Below are 13,759 nucleotides of genomic sequence, written 5' to 3'. Positions count from 1 at the left end.
AATGAATATTACATCCTCCCAAAGTCTGAAAGCCCTAATTATTCAAAGAAGCTTTGGAGGCTGTTAGGAGAGAGATCTTTAGAGGAAGTCTGGCAGAAAGCACACTGACCCAGCACATGCGCTGTTGTTTGCTTCTCTCTGATCACATTTAATTAGCACAGACAACTTAAGGGTCTCTCATACTGGCCCCATCACATCCAACTTCAGTTCCTGGAAGAAAAGTGCTTGGTGCTCTCTCTGAGATGTCTTTAGAAGATACGAGGCTATGATGAGGGCGAAATATGTTTCTGTACCTGTTCCTTCACTCTATGCCCAGAAAAGTGTCCTAAGAAGCCTGTGTCTAAGAATTACTTTGGAAGTGGTTGCTGAGTACATCACAGCCAGGACTCGAATTCTTCTAAAGAAGCTTTGGTTTTTGTTTGCTTTGTATGTTCAGCAAAGCACTGTAACCATCAAAAGATTTAAGGGTTGTCCAGTGCATGTGATGAGGTCAATTTCCATACTCCTTATTTCCTTTACAACAAGCAGTAACAGAAAGCATATCTCAGTCATGTGTCTTCCTTTTTCTTAGAGGAGATAATTTCTTAAGACTTTCTCTTTTTCTTATTTCTTTAAGGCTCTGAGCCCTTGAAATGAACTTCTGAGGTGAAAACACTAAAGGAAAGGACAGGCTAAATTCAATAAGACCTTACACCATAGGATCACCCATGTAAGGTGCCTGTTTGCTCTGCAAGCAGCCGGTCATCTCCAGTAAGTTTTAAGCCCAACTCCATGAATTTTATATTCACTCATGACCCCGCTGCCATTTAAATGAACAGTCATGTATTTCAAAGGCCACTGACTACAGAAATGGCTTTCTCTTTCTCTTTTGTTTCCTTCAAATCAGAAACAGAATTCAAGTCCACCCTGAACTCTGAAAAACAAAAGTGAATAGTAAGAAGAGAAGTAAAGAGAAACAGAAGCACTATAAGAGAAAAGGCCTTTACTATGCCTTGTGCTCCAAGAACCAACTTGGAGCTGCAGAAACATGATGCTCAGGAGGAGGAACCAACTATAGTCAGGGAAGAGGTTCTATGTTAGCAAAGAGCCCCAAATCCTTGAGGAAGGAGACTGCTGATATTTACAGGGACTCGCTGACTCTATAACCTAGCAAAGCTCTCCACCTGGAAAATGTGTAGCTATTGCTTATTCCTGGCAATACTAACGGCTTGCTAGCCATTAGTATTAATATCCTTTCTCTCTCTGGGTATCTGAGGAGGCTCACCTAATCACAAGCAAGCTTTGCATTATTTATGAAACCAAGCTGAATTTCATTAAAAGGATTCTTAACAACCAGGTCAGAAAAAAATATCTAAAAAAAAAAAAAAAATACAGATGTAAATATTTTCTTAAAACACACACTCTACAGCAGACCTATGCAAGGACAAAATTTATTTTCTGTGTTTACTTTTTAAATAAATTCGCGTTTGAATTAACTTGGGCCTAATTCAATCCTGATCTCTCCAGGAAGGGAATTTTCTATTGGAAAGATGAATAATTTAAGAGATGTCTACGTTGCTACATCAATTGTCAGAATAAATTAAGTCCATCCTGACTTTAACTTCTACAGGTATGTTTTACAAATGTCCTGATAGTGGTTATTCCCTTCCGCATCCAGAAAACCTCAACAAAAGGTTTGCTGAAGTGGAGCAGTGGGGATTTTTCAGGGCTATTTTTTCAGGCCTGATTTTGTAAGAGCACTCACTGGATTTTCTTTCTCACAGTATTCTTCAACATTGAATTGTTTATGAAAATTCTTTTGCTATTTATTATTATTTTAATTTAATTTTTAGAATTTATTATAGAGAAAATGAGTTATATTGTCCAATTGTTTTGGGGTACAAAGAAGCTCATTATTTCCTCACTAAAAAAGAAATGTATGGGGCCGGATGAGGTGGCTCATGCCTGTAATCCCAGCACTTTGGGAGGTCCAGGCTGACAGATTGCTTGAACTCAGGAGTTTGAGACCAGCCTGGGCAACATGGTGAAACTCTGTCTCTACAAAAAAATAAAAATAAAAATAAAAAACACGTACATATAGAGATGTGGTTCTATGAGTTGAAGAAAAATTTGTGTTCAAGTATTGGGTAGTTTAGTTTCTGGATAAACAATATCCATTTAAGCATTTTAGGGGTTCTTAATTTTTATCTAGTGACATTTCCTCAAGTAGAATTAATAGATTAGGCAGTCAAGGACATTATTCTTCAACATTGAATTGTTTATGAAAATTCTTTTGCTATTTATTATTATTTTAATTTAATTTTTAGAATTTATTATAGAGAAAATGAGTTATATTGTCCAATTGTTTTGGGGTACAAAGAAGCTCATTATTTCCTCACTAAAAAAGAAAGAGAAAAAAAAAGAAAGAGATCTCATCTCATCTCTGAAGAATGAATGTCAACATGTTAATAGGAGAAAGTTCCTGGGAAGGAACACTTGTCTAAGCAAAAAATAGAAGGCAGGAACAAAAGAAAATGAGTTCCAGAGGACCTAGGATGTGCAAATGGTACTTTACATTTTTAAAGTGCTGTCTCAGACATTGTCTCATTTACCCTTCAAAATTGCTTAAGTAGAATTATTGTACTATTTATTTTACAGTTGAGGAAAGGGAAACACGGAGAAATTAAGTAAATAATAGGCTATAAAAAAAGACATCTCAGTCACTTGAGCCTAGAGTTTGAGGCTGCAGGGCGCGATGGTGGCATCACTGCACTCCAGCCTGGGAGACAGTGAAACTCCAATTTTTAAAGGAAAAGAAAAGACATCTCAGAAGCACCTGTGTTCTTAAATGTCAAGAAGGCAGCTGGCTCCTGTACATCTGTTTTCAAACTTCATTTGTTATTCAACATTCAGCAAATAAATTAGAGCTTCATTTGGAATAATTCTTCTCATCTTCTTGTTTCTTTGGCTAAATCACTCAACTATGCTCTTATAGGAACTAGTTCTCAGTGGCAGAAGTGAAATAAACTCAATACCCAGAAAGTTTGGCTACTCAGAATCTTCACTGCAAAAATTTGTCTTCTGACATACAAAATAATCATGATGTCTCTGAAAAGCACAGTATTGTGGAAAGCTATTTGGGATTAACCACACTCAGTAAGTGTGTAAGATTTACATACATACTTTCTGATTTACCCTTCTTAAGCATTAACCTTACCTAAAGATCCATAGACATAAGCTGTATATGAATAAGATCAAGTTTTGAATTTTATGTCAGTTATTTACTTTAAATTTTGTACCATCTATTCCAAAGTTAAGAATGCTGTTGACTTTTCATTATCTGAGTGCCTTACATGGCATTTCATTGTTCAAATAATATTGAATGATGTGCTCTAGCTTGCAACTTCCTTTCAGAGTATACACACCCTGATTTATTTTCGGGGTGTGTATACTTGTCCGATTTTCATACCACACACTAATTTATTTGAGGTTAACTATGCTAAGGTCAGATGTTTATTTTCTATTTCCTGTTGAGAAAATAAGAGTCCAAAAGAAAAACATGACTGAGAAAAACATTCCACCATAAAACCTGAATTCTACTGAATTCCACTGGACTGAAAAATATACAAAATAAACTTCATTTCAGGAGTTGACAGCATTATTTCCAACCATATTAGTCTGTGGCATATTTTAAGTGCATGGTTCCTTTATGTTGCAAAATTTAAGTCATCATGTTACTAAATTGCACTTGAGTAAAACTGATCATTTGATTAGTCTGCTTGTTTAATTGTTTGAAATTGGCATTAACACCTAGCAAATTAGTTTTACCACTTTCATCCTGCACTGTGCTTCTTTCGATCCATTACAGATAGCCTTGGGGAAAAGCCTCAACTGCAGTTCAGGGAAATGTGACGCACTCTTCAAGAGGGGCCAGCTAAATCATCTGACCTTGCACAATGGATGACCTCCAATAGTGATGTAGAAGGGCTCCTCCCAGTCAGTTTTCCAAGACTATGCAGAGTAAAGCCACGGCTCTCGAGTGCCCATAGGAAATGAATCATTTTAAATGGCTGAACCTGATTCCTCAGAATTTACTGCTAGAGGTTGGGAAGTTTACTGAATTAAGTATTTCTCTGTTCCTTTAAATAGAAATGGTGAACATAATTAACCTTTCTCAGAGGCTTGGGGTGAACTTTGGTTTTTGTGGCAGGATAGATAGGAAACTGCTTTGGTGGAGTGGAAAAATAACTGGATTTGGAGTCAGAAGCCATGAGAGGCATTCCAGCTATGTGATTTTGAATTTATGTCTGTGCTTTAGTTGCTTTCTCTAAAAAAGTAAGCTTAATAACATATTGACCTTCTCTGTGAATAAATGGGCTTCTATGTGAACAAATGAGATGGTGGATATAAAAATATCCATCATCATACCTGTTACACTACATACATTTAATATTTTGGGGTTAGCTGCAGGACCTCTGGGTGGTTTGACTGGCTCCCTCTGTAGCCCTGATGAACACATGCCAGGCTGAAGCAGCCAGTTCTCCTTCCTCACATGGATTTTTCATCCTCGGAAAAAACACTCTCTTCACTGTTGCTGATAGCTTTCAACTTGCTCCCATCAGTCAAAATTACATCCATTATTTCTTCATCGCTAACCTAGTGAACACTCAAGTCATTCTGTGTCCATCTGTTTCTCCTATACTGAGAGTTCTCAGATGTGAAGGGCAAGTAACCCTCTCCATTTTAAGAATGTGGGAATGTTCTTTGTCAAGCACTCCCTCCAAAGCCTGTCAATCCTTCATCATCTGAAGCAAATGATCCCCATAGGCACCAGAGCAATTTTCTCCAAGTTTTTCCGATACGCTCAAGACCAAATGGAATTCCAGACACGTGTAATTGAAAAAGTTATATCCAAGGTTATAAGGACATTCAAAATCCTGTGTGGTTCCTGTGTGACAGATCAATGTGCACCTGGGATCCTTGTTCCACTAACACTTCCTAGCATGAGTGCACTCTGGTTGATGGATTATCTCAGAGAAGAGACAATGGTGTATGTAGGAAAAGTATGTTCGTATTCCTAATTAATAACTGCCAAGTAAGGAGATCAAGAGGAGTGGGGAGGAGAGTGGGCACATTTTCAATATCCACCACAGGAACTGGGTATTACTCCTGATAAATAGTGGGCAGGAGCTAGGGCTGTGAAACATCTTGCAATGCATAGGACAATTCTGCATAAAGAAAAGTTGTTCTGCAAAATATCAAGAGCTCTGTCATTGAGAAACACTGTTTGTCCTTATGGAGTTGTTCTCTGACTCTAAGAGAACTGTGATAGAGATTTTATGCATTATGTTTGTCCAGTCTTTCTTTTCACAAGCACACGTTAAGCACGTACAATGTGCCAGGTTGTTTGCTAAGGGCACAGAGCAGTAAAGAGAAAGTTGTCCTTGCCCTCAAGAGTGCCCTGTGGTAGAAGAGAGACAGGAAAACCAATGGACTCTAATGCTCTGTAAGGAGAGCAGACAGAGCAGTAAAGCTGAGCAGGAGCTGACAGGAGCATACAGGAGGAGGGCAAATGAGAGGTGCCTGAGACATTCACCAAGGTTTTTCCAGGAGAGATGATGCTTCACTGGGAGGGGCAGCAATAAAGGGGACTGGGATCGCAAGGGAGGGGTAAGAGCAGGAAGAGGAAGGAAAGGGTTCCAAGGAGAGAAAGCAAAACCAAACAGAACTTGAGAAACTGAAAGGATTTTATTCTGGCTGAAGCAGAGAATGGAAAGGAAGAAAATAAAGGACAAGGAGCAGGTTTTGGGTAGAAGATGACCAGTCGAGTTTGAGGTGCAGAGGGCAATTCGTGAAAATGTCCAACTGGGTAGATGGCTCTGATCATCAGCGGAATGATAATGGTAAAGTCATAGATTTGAAGGTCAACTAGCATATACAAGATGCTAACTGAAGCCTTTGGGACTGAAGAAACCCCTTAGAAAGCAAAGATTGAGAAGAGAACAAGGTGTAGGGAAGGAGGAGAGGGTCCTGAGAACTCTTCCATTAAGGGTTGGTGGAGGCAGGACAGTCTAAAGAAAGAGCGGAAAAAAGCAAGACAGCATGGTGTCACAGATGCTAAAAAAGAATTACTTTAAGGAGGAAGCAGTGGTCATCAAAGTCAAATGCTACTGAGAGTTAGGTAATTTGATGGCCAAGCACGGTCCATTGGATTTACCTGCATGGAGGCAGCTGGTGACCTTGGGGAGAGCAGTTTCAAGGGTGGGGAGGGAGCTGATGCCAGAATGTAGTTGAGTGAGTAATGAGAGAAAATGAGGAAGATATTGCAACTTTCTGGGAAATTTTGACACTTGAAAGGCAGGAAGGAGATAAGGAAGCACACAGAAGAATGGCAGAAGGAGGGAAACAAGAGATGCAGAGCCGCTGGTTGGTTGGTTTCGTGGTAGGAGCAACTCGAGAATATTTAAATATTAATGGGAAAGTGCCAGGTGAAGGGAAGGAAGCAAAGGATTTAAACAGAGGATTATAAATAAGCTCTGAGAAATTAGAAATCATGGAACCTCGAGCAGAAAAGAACAGATCAGCCTTAGGGGTGAAAAACCAGCAGGGCAGTAAAAGAGGAAAATCTGAATTAGGGTTCTCCGCAGAAACGGAAGCAACAGGATGTGTATATTTAGGGAGACACTTATCTTAAGGAACTGGCTCTCTTGATTGTGGAGGCTGGCAAGTTCAAAATCTGCAGGGTAGGCTGGCAGGCTGGGGACCCAGAAAAGAACTGCAGTTAGAATCTAGAAGGCAGTCTGTGGGCAGGATTTCCTCTCCTTCCAGGGAAGTCTGTCTTTTTCTGTTAAGTCCTTCAACAGGATGGATGAGGCCCACCCACATTCCGGAGAATAATCTGCTTTACTCAAAGTCTACTTATTTAAATGTTAATCTCATCCAAGAAGTACCTTTGTAGGAACATCTAGAATAATGTTTTACCAAATATGTGCGTATCATGGCCCATCCAAGTTGACATGAAATTATCTATCACAAGTCTACCCCTTGCCAATCTAGCACCCAGGAAGAGGAAAAGATAGAAGTAATTTAGGGTCTTCTGCTATTGATGGTGTTTAGGTTTTACATTATACCTCAGTTACCTTTTAAAACATTCTAGGTAATTCACATATTTTAAAAACACAGCATAAGGCTGGGTGGAGTGGCTCACGCCTGTAACCTCAGCACTTTGGGATGTCGAGATAGGTGGATCACATGAAGTCAGGAGTTCAAGACCAGCCTGGCCAACATGGTGAAACCCTGTCTCTACTAAAAATTCAAAAATTAGCCAGGTGCGGTGGCAGGTGCCTGTAAACCCAGTTACTTGGGAGGCTGAGGCAGGAGAAGTGCTTGTACCCAGAAGGCAGAGGCTGCAGTGAGCTGAGATTGCACCACTGCACTCCAGCCTGGGCAACAGGAGCGAGACTGTCTCAAGAAACAAACACAAAAAAACCACAGTATAAAGAAGTTTATATGTAGCATTGTTCCATTCAACAAATATTTACTCAATGCCATGTTCCTGGCACTCTCCTCCGTGCTGGGGATAAGGACAAAGATTTCTGCTTTCATGCGGTTTACTGGGTAGAGGAGGGACACAAACAATTAACAAAATGATAGGTGAGTATAACGGAGGGTGATAAATGGAGAACAATGAAACTGAGAGGGGGAACAGGGGATGCTGGTGGTATTTGCAGTCTTCAGTGGGGTGGCCCGGGGGTCCTGATGGAGAAGCCGATGACACATATGAGGAGTGCTGAAGGGTGTGAGGGAGGCAGCCATTGAGGTAAGTGGGAAAGGGTTCTGGGAGAAGACAGCAGAACGCAGAACCCCTGAAACAGGAAGGTGACGTGGCTGGCATGCATGTGCCTGCAGCCCAGTGTGGCTGGAGCCGAGTAAGCAAGAAGAAGAGCAGGAGGTGGGTCATGGAAGTAAGGTGGCAGGCGGTGCAGGGCGAACATGGAGGCTGCTGCAGGGCCTCCCACTTTCCCTGTGAGTGAGGTGGGTTAGCTGGAGCCTTCTGAGCTCCAGATTGCTGTGAGTGGGGCTCCAGTGGGGCTGGTCTTGAACTCCTGAGCTCATGTGATCCACCCATCTCGACCTCCCAAAGTGCTGGACCACCCCACTGAAGATCCCCGAGGCTGCTTTATTGAGAACAGACTGAAGGGAAGCAGGGCAAAGGTGAAAACCACAACACCAATTAGGAGCATATTGCTGCAGTCCAGATGAGAGGCCGTGGGGCAGTGGAGGTGGAAGGAGGTGGTTGGATTCTGTGTGTTAGTCACATTTACTGAGGGTGTCATTGCCCTCATTGCTTAAGGATATTGCTTAAGTCTTTTATATGAATTATCTGGTAATCCTCCAACCCTATGAGGTAGGCAGCATCACTATTCTCATTTTTAACAGAAAATCTCAACCCTATTTTGCTAAACCTGCCATATTTACTTATACAAGAAATCACAGCTGGTGTGAAGTTCCCCATTGAGGCTGAAGTGCATATTCTCCCAGCTGCTAGGAGTGTTGGCTGCTGGCAGCTCAGAGTCCAGCTCCTCTCTGGGCATTGCTCTCAGCCTCGGGGAGTTGCCTTCCCAAGGCTACACTCCCGTCCCGGATACAGCCATTGGTTGAAACAGGGCCTTAAAGATAAATCTCTTGCCTCCATTCATGACATCTCTAAGGGGACATACGGGTTCCAGAGCTCCCCATGGGATCAGCCGAGGCCTCTGTTGGAACTGCGTTCTACTCAACATCTCCTCTCTCCTGTTGCCCTGATGTTCCTGAGGGTGCTCCTTAATAAACTTCCTGCTTGCAAATCTTTGCCTTGGATTCTCTTTTCTGGGGACCCATATACAAGAGAGTTTTTAAGATGAAAAAGTGATCTAAGATAGCCAGAGAAAGTGAAACTTCTCTGAAAATAAATTATGGAGATTTCATTTTGAAATTCAGTTCATAACTATGGCCACAATGTGACTTAAATTCTGTTGTTCTTTTTTTCTAAATGAAATAATGTTTAATTTCCTGAGCTTATGAATAAAACTGCCAGATTTAATTAACACAGCATATATATAGTGAGAATATAATTTCGTCAACAAGAAGCAACAAACATAATTTTGTGTCTGCTTGTGATACTAGAGAGCATATTTGAGCTTTTATACATGAAAATACCACATCAGCTGAAGAACACATCTCCACTTGTTAAACCTGGCTAAAAAATGGTAATTGAAATTTTAATTCCTTCCAGAAATACATGGCAGCTGGTATCCAAGTCCACCTATGGTCATGAGAGAGTTATCTTAAATGTTCACCTAAAATAGGCTGTGTGAAGGACTTTTTAAAATACTCATTGACTCCTGATTTTTTAAACATGTTCAGACTTCACCCCAAGCTATGCCTTAGGGTCTGCTTTATTTTTTTCTGTTTGAACATGACAGAAAATAGTTTTATAAACCATATTATTAAAAGGAATTATAATAAAGTAGTCTTACTGATATACTCAAGGTATCAGCAAACAATGGTTAATTAGACATGGGTAGATTTCTTTAGACTCTAATGATACGGTGTCTCTTCAGTATTCAATCTTTTATCAGTTTCTTTTTCTACATACATGTATTGCAGTCTAATGCAATGTCCTTACAAAGTTCCTGTGATCCATATGGGAGGGAATACAAAGAATTATATCAATAGGCACTATTATCATAACAAGTCTCTATGTTATGCATTAAACATTCTTGGGAGGCCGAAATGGGTGGATCACGAGGTCAGGAGATCGAGACCATCCTGACTAACACGGTGAAACCCCGTCTCTACTGAAAAAATACAAAAAAACTAGTCGGGCGATGTGGCGGGCGCCTGTAGTCCCAGTTACTCGGGAGGCTGAGGCAGGAGAATGGCGTAAACCCGGGAGGCGGAGCTTGCAGTGAGCTGAGATCCGGCCACTGCACTCCAGCCTGGGCTACACAGCGAGACTCCGTCTCAAAAAAAAAAAAAAAAAAAAAAAAGAAAGAAAGAAAGATTTTAGTTCTATCCCTTCCCATGTGTTAGGCAACTAAATAGTGAGTGAAGATTTCTTTTGTATAGGAGCATTAAAAGCACAAAACAAAATTTAGTTACACCAGGAGAAAAGAGCTTGGTCTTGCAAACTGATAAAATTTAAGTGTGAAAAGGAATTATTTCTATGGAAAATAAGTAAATGCTTTGAAAATGCTCAAAAAGGAAAGATGTTCAAAAAATCACTACTGAATTAGATGTAAAATAATTGTGAAAGACTGGAGAAGAAAAATTAGAAAAATCTCAGTCTACTCAAATTAAGTTGCAAATCTCTTTAAATTTTTCTTCCAATTTTAAATATCAAAACTGAGACTCATAGCAATGAATTAGGAGGTAGTTTTTGCAGATTCTAATTAGAAGATTCTTACTCAAAGAGAAGGATTTGATTTGACATCAGAAGATTGGTGAATGGATGTACATTTGAAATTTCAGTGTTAAATAAAATACTCAAGAGTTTGCTTAATTTGTTTTATGATTCTCTATTTTTAACCGACTTTTAAAGCTATTTGACAAAGTACACACGTGGCCAAGTACACATCAATATCTTGCCTTTATTCAAGGAGAATCACTATTTCTCTTTTGGGGCTTATGAGCTGAGGCATTTCTTGGGAGTTTAGTGTAGGAAGGGCTGACTTGCTGCGTGGTCTCTGGACTTTCTACTCCCATCACACAAGGTAGAATGTTAGAAACCTTCTCCAGGGTAACTGAATGGTCAGAGAGCTCTGGAGGCCTATGGCAGATCTGCCAGTGGTTTTCTGAATCTCCAACATAGATAATCCCAAGCTTTATATTATTGCAGGAGTTATAAATGTGAGAACTGCCCCCACAGCAAAGCAAAGCTAACACTTGGTGTTTGTTGAGGATTTAAGAAAAGGGTTTTGACATTTTTCTGTGATGATTTGAATCTTAAACTGAATACATGACCTTAGATGCAATATTTTCCAGGGGAGATTTCCCTTGTACTACAGAAATATTATAAATGAGGTAAAGAGGAAGGAGAAGTCAGTGGTACTTCCGCATTATTCAAAAAATAAAAAAAATTAAAAGAAGCAGAATATTCATGTCATACATAATTACTAACTTATTATAGTGCTATTTTCAGCATTGTAAGCCAGCCAAAAAAAGACTGGTATAGGTACAACCCTTATGATTAATTTCACCATTGCCTTTGAGATCTATTCAGTCATTACAACACTAATGGATAATTGCTGGAATTGATTTCAGATAATAGCGCCTTTAACCTTGCATTTCCCTAATCACCCTCTTTCTTGCTGTGTGCAAATATGAAAAACATCAGATACTCTAAAGTTGAAGTAGAGGTGGAGCAGCTGGGAGGGAGAGGAATCCCTGTCTTAGCAACTTCCACAAAGAAATCGCAACAGCAAAATAAGGGCAATCTTCCAGCCACCAAGGATAAATAATCATCAAAATGATGAATAGCTCTGGTATTTTCCTTTTCCCTCTAACACAAAGGGTGACAAGACAATCTATTTCTTAAAAACAACAACAACAACAACAACAAAAATACCCACATCCGTTGAAAATTCACCACAGAAGTATCCACAGGAAAATGATATTTTTAACCAGAAGTATTTTGAATCCAGTTTGAGAGCATAAACTGTTTCACTAATTACTATATGTAATATATTTATAGCTTTAATCATTTTTCCCCATGTCTCAAGGGACATATTTCTTCCAGAAGCACAGTTGCTGAAGCAAACATTTATTTGTATTGTTTCACAGCAAAGAAACGGAAGTACCCAACCAGCTACTATAATTCTACAAAATCAACTGCCAGAGAATTTTGTTTAATTTATACTTTTGCTCCAAGCTGTGCCTGAGGGTCTGTCTTATTTTTCTTTTTGAAGTTGAAAGAAAATAATCTGTTATAACAAAACCAATTAAAAAGATACTGATACACTTCCTACCAACCATGTAAGTTTCAGGCAAACTTACTGCCCTTTTCCTCCCTTCAAGAATGCCATCTAAAATTGATAAATATTAATTAATTATTAAAGCCAAAATATACTTTTATGTACCCTTGAAGGAATATGCCTTTTAAAAAATGACATTTCCTCATTGCAAAAGGAATAATCATTGTGGAACACCTGAAACACACAAGAAATTATAAAGGAAAAAATTAATCTATAATCTCACCCACCAGAGATAAGCATTATGAATATTTTGGAAACTGTCTTCTGATGAAAGAATAGAATTATTGATTAAATCTTAAAAACGACCTTCTATTCTGTAATAAAAAACTTCTTCAACAAAAAGCTTTGATACAGTTATTCCTCTGGAACTTATATTTCTTGTAATATTTGGGAAAATAATTGATAGCAAACTTGATATGTATGGTTTAAAACTTCTGCCATATTAGGCTGGGTTTGGAGACTCACGCCTGTAATCTCAGCACCTTAGGAGGCTGAGGTGGGTGGATCACTTGAGGTCAGGAGTTCGAGGCTAGCCTGGTCAACATGGTGAAACCTGGTCTCTAATAAAAATACAAAAATTAGCTGACCGTGATGGTGCATGTCTGTAATCCCAGCTACTTGGGATGCTGAGGCAGGAGAATCACTTGAACCTGGGAGGTGGAGTTTTCAGTGAGCCAAGATCGTGCCACTGCGCTCCAGCCTAGGTGACAGAGCAAGACTCTGTCCAAAACACACACACACACCACACACACACACACACACACAAACAAAACCAACTTCTGCCATATTTGTCATGTTAAATATTAAGTAACAGGTCCAAAAGTCTAAAGGATTTTGATTGATAAGCAATATGCTTGTGTAAATATAACAATGACACTGTCAAAATAAGCCTTGAGACAATCCAAGTAGACACTTCAGTGAAATGCATGATTTGGTTGGTAGATGTACTTTAAGCATACCCCAAAGTGAAACCATCAGAAAATTCAACCAAATGTAGGCAGTCAATCTGTAGAGGCATGAACACATCTTTAAAGGCTTCTGTGAGCATCATAGTATTTGATAAAAGAGAGGATTAACCTTGCTTTATTTTGCCTATAATTGGAGCTTGCCAGGTAACTATAACTGGCGGCTTGGGTACTTCCGACTGGCTAGTTGGGTACTTCTGCTTCTGATACTAGTAGATTGCTGCTAGCAAGGCAGAACTTAAATTTTTAGTTTCTTCTGAAGCCATATCTAAGGATATGTTTAGTATTTTCTCTTCCGTTGGAAGACTAAAAGGAAAATGTTAATACACACACACACACACACAAAACTAACGTATCCCCAATATGGTAATCAACTGTCTTATCATTTTCTTTCTGTTTAATACAACTTTCAGGGCATTTAATTTCTATACTCAAATGTCTTCATGGAAATACTTTCAGGCATGGGATGTCTAGGGCTTTCTATATGCATACTATTAAAATTCATTGCAATAAATACCATGAGTACTTACCAGTATGTTTTTGACAACCAACTCTTGTTAGCATGTATATATTCAACTGTCAGTTTATTGTGTAATGTATAGCAATGAAAAGTTTTACAAGAAAACACCAAGACTTAGATGCAAGGTAGAGTTATTGCATTAATAGCAGACTTGAACACTGAGCCAAAAGACTCAGAGTCCAAGAGCTACCCCACCTCCAAGGATCAGTTTACTGTCAAGAGAAACAAACTCCCCCTCCCTATACTGGGAGGGCCAAGTGAAATAAACAACAGTCTTTAAA

General features: G+C 39.3%; 1 protein-coding gene across 3 annotated transcripts in view; it reads right to left on the bottom strand.

Moving 5' to 3' along the window:
• Nucleotides 1-13,759, bottom strand: part of TMTC1 (transmembrane O-mannosyltransferase targeting cadherins 1) — a 294,086-nt gene that overhangs the window by 61,349 nt on the left and 218,978 nt on the right. The gene's annotated exons all lie outside the window — the stretch shown is intronic.

Source organism: Trachypithecus francoisi, unplaced genomic scaffold (genome assembly GCF_009764315.1).
Source record: "Trachypithecus francoisi isolate TF-2019V2 unplaced genomic scaffold, Tfra_2.0 Lachesis_group11, whole genome shotgun sequence".
In the NCBI taxonomy this organism is placed as follows: domain Eukaryota; kingdom Metazoa; phylum Chordata; class Mammalia; order Primates; family Cercopithecidae; genus Trachypithecus; species Trachypithecus francoisi.
This window is presented reverse-complemented; position numbering and strand designations above follow the sequence as displayed.